We start from the raw sequence: 6,000 nt of genomic DNA on the forward strand, positions 1-6,000 counted from the left end.
CACTCCATACCAGTGTCTGCCTGCATACTGTCAGTGCAGGCAATCCAGACAGGGGAGGTAAGAGGAGCCAGGAAATACGGGTCTTGTCTACTCACTCCAGATCTTACACCCACCCACATGCTGTCTACACAGGCAACACCTTACTTTTAAAATAAGTAAATTTCATAATTTCATATTAACTCAGCTGGATGAAATTGCTATTCCAAATACTTTTTATTGTTATCATTTCTCCCTTCCTTTTGCCTTATCACTTCCTTCCAGTTAATCTGAGATCCATCAATAAGTATATTGATAAGTATGGAAAACCAAGTAGAAATAAATTAATGGAGAGATCATTGTATTTATATATGCTTATTTGTGAATTTATAGAGTTCTGTATTGTACAAATATTACAAGAACACATGGCTCAAGATTCCCAGAATATTCATAGACATCTTCATTTGTTTGATGCATTAATTCCAAAAGTATTTTTGATTATTCTTTGAATGTCACATTAAGATCACTGGCATGGGTATCATAAGGTACATTGGTAATAAAATCAGGTTCAAATATAGAGGTAGAAATTTTAAAGATAATATCATCTCAAGCTTCTACAATTAAGTAATGGCTACATGTTTCTTATTTTTTTCAGTCAGCAGAAATTATCGTGAAACCAATTCACAATGTGTATATGGTAATTTTGGCCTATTGTTCTGATTTTCATGAATAAAAGCTATCAGATACATGAATTATATCTATTAAATTTTTACTCTCTACAGACAACATCAAATTTATCAATTGCAAGTGTTATAGAATACCAGTTTTACTAACTTCATGGTTAGTTAGAAAGTAGTTATAGTCAACCTATTTTCTCACAGGTTTTATAATCATATTCTGAACTATTTATAATTTAAATTTGATTAAAATTCTATCATTCTATCTTTATTTATACTTCTTTTTCTCTCATTTGTGGTTTCATTGCCATATATTGAAATTGAGCAGTTTTCTGGAGTTAGTCTGTTGAAAGTTTGAAAACTAAGAAAAAGTTTAGCATAAATTACTTCATAACTTATTCCTGAAATAGTGATACAACTTGGTCTAGTCCTATTATACTCTCAACCTGAATTTTCTCATAAATTTCATTCCGTTGGTACTTTAATACTTATTTGTATTATATTTAGTCTAAAATATATTTTAGTATTGAGTACTGAGCCCAAGGCATATATGTTTGAGGCAACTGAGTAAAAACCAGGCCCTGTATTTTATTTTACCTGTAAAAATTTAAGAATTATACTGCATTGGTTCACTACATGAACACACTGTACAGTGATCACATCATGGCAACTGACATCTCCATCTTCTTAACCTTTTTTTAAATTGATTAGGCCAGAAGAATGGTACACATGTATTGGAACTCAAGTACCAATAAACACTGAAGAAGACACTCAGTGTAATTGGGGAGCAGAGAGGGATCATAGAAGTATAACCCAATGGGAATATGATGAATAATAATTATTGTTATTGTAATAAATATTAAAATTCAGCCAATACCTAATTCTTTATATAAAACAATCACTTACATCTAATAAAAGAAGAATTGAAATGGCCATCTAACAAAAGTAATATACAGATTCAATGCAATTCCCATCGTAAAGCCAACTACATTCTTCACAGACTTAGAAAAAACAGTCTCAAAATCCTATGAAAGCACAAATGTCATTGGGTAGCCAAAAACACACTCAGCATAAAGAACATTTTTTTTTTAAATAAATACCAGATCCCATGCCTTATGTTCAGGGACCTAGTAATCTTTTTTTTTTTTTTTAATTTTTTATTTATTTATTTGAGAGTCACAGACATAGAGAAAAAGACAGATAGAGGGAGAGAGAGAGAATGGGCGCGCCAGGGCTTCCAGCCTCTGCAAATGAACTCCAGACGCGTGCGCCCCCTTGTGCATCTGGCTAACGTGGGACCTGGGGAACCGAGCCTGGAACCAGGGTCCTTAGGCTTCACAGGCAAGCGCTTAACTGCTAAGCCATCTCTCCAGCCCATAAAGAACATTTTGATGTTATCATCATACCTTATTTCAAGCTATATTGTAAGGAAATAATAATAAAAGAGCATGGTACTGGCATTAAAACAGATACAGATCCAAGATGGTTAGCCTGTATAGTCCTAGAAAGAACCACATTAACTGCTGGATGAAATGGCCACCAATATTGTGACAAGCAGGCAAACCTGCTGTACAAAATCAACCAGACAGACAAGATGTACACACCTGTGTAATAGTGGCACTCAGTCTCAGCAGGTAACCAATGACTCTCTGGATAAGAGACCCACTCAATTAGAAAGAACTCATATTTGGTACTGGGCTCCAGGTCAGAGAGAATCCTATGGAGACAATGTCATGGACACCACTGAGAAGCTTCCACTAGTCTTTGACCCAAAGAAAGGCTACCCCCATCAAAATCTCTCTCAATTAACTATGCTTATTTCTTTTAACCTATCATGTTATCACTCTCTGTTGGAGAATCTGTTTGTCTTTTACAGAAGGCATAGAGAACTGGGAACATCCAAAATATATCAACATAAGAAAATATAGCTTACTTCCTATCATGAGATGAGCCACCTCTTTTATATCTAGCAGGGACAATTGAAACCATACAAAAATTGGTGATTTAAACAAGAGAGTTGGTCAGTCCCACAGTGATCCTGACAACCTCCACCAGGATGATGGAAACAATACACACAAAACATCCAATAACAGAGAACTCAATAGTAAAGTAGACTTGAAGCACAGCCATCAAGACTCAGGGAATTTTGTCAAAATGGGGGCAGAAAGACTGTAACAGCCACAGGGTGGGAGAGCATATCCAGAGACATTGCTTCCATCCACAAGGACTGGCTGCTGCCCCCACAACTCATGAACCCTAACCCCACAATGAATAGCTGAAACCCCAATGAGGAAGGCCCTCGGTGGAATGAGGAGATGAAGGAGAAGAGTAGTAACAACAGTTTCTGCTTATTAAAAGAAATGTAAGTAAGAAATAAGAAAGACGGGGGGGGGGGGGAAGAAAAAGAAAGAAAGAAAGAAGAAAGAAAGAAAGAAAGAAAGAAAGAAAGAAAGAAAGATGCTATGCATTTTACAAAAGGAAGAAAGAAATCTATGTATTTTACATCTGGAGATGTAGGTCAGTTAGTTGACTGCTTGCCTAGCATATACAAAACCTGAAGTTGAATTCCAAGCATTGCATAGACTGGACATGATTTCAAACTGTATTCCCAGGGTTTGGGAGATTGAGCCAAGAGCATCAGAAGGTCACATCCCTCCTTGGATATGTGGCAAGTTTGAGTATTGCCTGGGGTACATGAGCCAGTATAAAAATAACTCAACAAGCTAGGCGTGGTGGCACACACCTTTAATCCCAGCACTCGGGAGGCAGAGGTAGGAGGATTGCCGTAAATTCAAGGCCACCCTGAGACTACATAGTTAATTACAGGTCAACCTGGGCCAGAGTGAGAACCTACCGCAACAAAAATAAATAAATAAATAAATAAATAAAAATAAAACAACAAAAAACACTCAACAAATATGTAAAATATACTTGTTATATATTTTATATAAACTGTTAAATTTTGTATAAAACATAATACATTCAATCTTACTATATATAAAAGAATAAGATAGGAAATAAATGTACACTGTAGATTTAAAGAGAGAGAGACAGTATGTGTGTATGGGTAGGGATATACAGGTGTAGTTTTAACTCTGGACTGTATTCTTAATCAAAACTCTAGAAGAGCCACTTGTTCTATCACTTTAAGTTGTCTGGGAAGAATGATCTTTTCTTCTGAATGTAGAACTTTAAAGCACATAACTGATGTGTATGGGACACACAAGAAATCCTGGCACAATGACACACTCACAGTGTTGAAAATAATATATGATAGGTCCTATCTTCCATCTCTGTAAGTTTAATATTTAAATGTCAAGCACCACTAAATCAGTTATGTATACCTAGATTCTCATGCTAAAACCAGAGACCTTAGGTCTTTGTTAAGGGCATGAACACTTCTGGAACATGAGCTAGGCCAAACTGCACAAGAGTCATTGTGTGATGAGAAGGAGGCTTGATTGTCTCTTTCATAGTTTATTAAAATTTCCCAAAGTAGAGAAAAATGACATAAATTACTGTAGCACATTTTTCTTTTTATTAAATTTATTATTATTAACAACATATTTTGTATGGTTACGTAACGTGTTGGTAGCCTCTTTTCCCTTGTCCCTACCCCCATTCCACTGGAGACCCTCCTCAGTGGGGTTTCAGTTATTTCCTATGGTGTTGTGGGTTATGTGTTGTGGGAGCAACAGTCAGTTTGGGGGGAAGGAATGCCTCTAGGCATGATGTCTCAACCTGTGGTCCTTATAAACGTTCTGCCTCCTCTTCTGCAAAATTTCCTGAGCCATGGTGGGTGAATTTGAAGTCTACTTCAGTAATGAACCCTTAGGAGACTCTGGATCTCTGCTTTTGTAGATTTTGTGTCTCCTCAGGCAGGTAATAAAGTGCAGAATATTTTTCTATGTGTGTCCCTTCATTCTTCCATTAACATCCTCTCTTTCCACCCACTTCCTTATATTTTTTAGCACAAAAACATAAACATATGACCAAACACCTGGCTCCTCACACCTCTGAGACCCTTCAGAACTGAAAAGAACCTGCAATGTAAGAAGAACTATGAAGAAAGTCCTGGATTGAGCTCACCTGATCCCCAGGACCTGATGAGCACTCATACCCATGGGTGGGGGCTAGCACTTTCTTTCTGTGAAACTATTGGTCAGAGATTTCAGAGGGTTTCTGGTCAAGTTCTTCACACCTATTCTAATTTTTCACAGGATATCATTCAGAAGATACATCATAATTTGGCCTTTGGCTGTGCTTCTTAAACCAAAAGCAAATTTAAACTAAGAACCCACACAGAAAACTTTCTTAAGTGATTCTCCTTTTCTTCTCTTTCCTTTTTCTTTAAATCTTAGATTCCTCTTAACCTTGTGACCTCTATTATTCAATTATGCTAATAGGCTTCTAATGTCACCCTAACAGCTTCTCCTCAGCAGGTGGGGAAAAATGGACCATGTTGTAGATAGCATCACTGTGGTGATCTCCCTGGATTGAGAAGTTACTCTGTGTGCTAGAGTTCCCATGGAGATTGCTCTTAACAATATGAGTCTCTGCAGCAGCAGCAAGGACCATCACCAGCAGACGTATTTGTGAACTTCTAATTAAGAGACAGACACTCCAAAAGAGATTACATTCACCCAGGACTGTACTGAGCCAAAGTCTTCTTTCAGCACTTCTAGCAATTAGCAGAGGGCAGTTTCTCCCATAATGTGTAGCCGGTTGGGGTTAGGAACAATTCTCCCCCAAAAAGCCACATGAGAGAGTTGTTGATAGTGCTGGTAACAGCACTACCTCATTGTGTGTGCCCATAAAAATCTGAGATCATGGTACCCATCTAAGGCAACATGTACGAGTCTTGTCTGCTTTTGCCTCTTTTAAGAGTCTCAAGGGACTGTTGGATTCCCATCCTTTTGCCTCTTCAGTTTTTCCAACAGAGAGGCAGAGCACACTTCCCCTGGCTTCTTCCTCAGTTGTTATCTCATTTCCTCACCACACTTAGGTTGCTCTAACTGGCCAATGCAACTTGTATTAGTGCAATGCAACTCGTATTAGTTCCAATGCAAGCTAAAGAATTCTGTAGAAGTTGAAAGTCAGAAAGGTTAGCAGTTGCATCTTCTTATGAGGAAAACTACTTTCCAGTGGCAGGTCATGATATCTGTTACTCCAACTACTCTAGAAAAATGAATTTAGTGAAATTCGATAAGACCCATGGACCACTGTGGTGAATAGCATTTCATAAGTGGGAGGAGTGGTTGGTACATGAAGATGTGCAAGTAACTGTTTGAGATAACTATCCATGAAGTCTCTGCATGCTATTTTTTTGGACACTGTGACTACACTG

The 6,000-nt window shown here is 37.5% G+C and overlaps 1 long non-coding RNA gene across 1 annotated transcript in view; it reads left to right on the forward strand.

Annotated features, from left to right (window-relative positions):
* LOC123460206 overlaps nucleotides 1–4,946 on the forward strand; it is a 64,183-nt gene extending 59,237 nt beyond the window's left edge. The window contains exon 3 of the long non-coding RNA XR_006636855.1: nucleotides 4,625–4,946. This is a non-coding gene — a long non-coding RNA (uncharacterized LOC123460206). The remainder of the gene's footprint in view (nucleotides 1–4,624) is intronic.
* Nucleotides 4,947–6,000: the final 1,054 nt, after the last annotated feature.

This window comes from Jaculus jaculus, chromosome 4 (genome assembly GCF_020740685.1).
Source record: "Jaculus jaculus isolate mJacJac1 chromosome 4, mJacJac1.mat.Y.cur, whole genome shotgun sequence".
Classification (NCBI taxonomy): Eukaryota; Metazoa; Chordata; class Mammalia; order Rodentia; family Dipodidae; genus Jaculus; species Jaculus jaculus.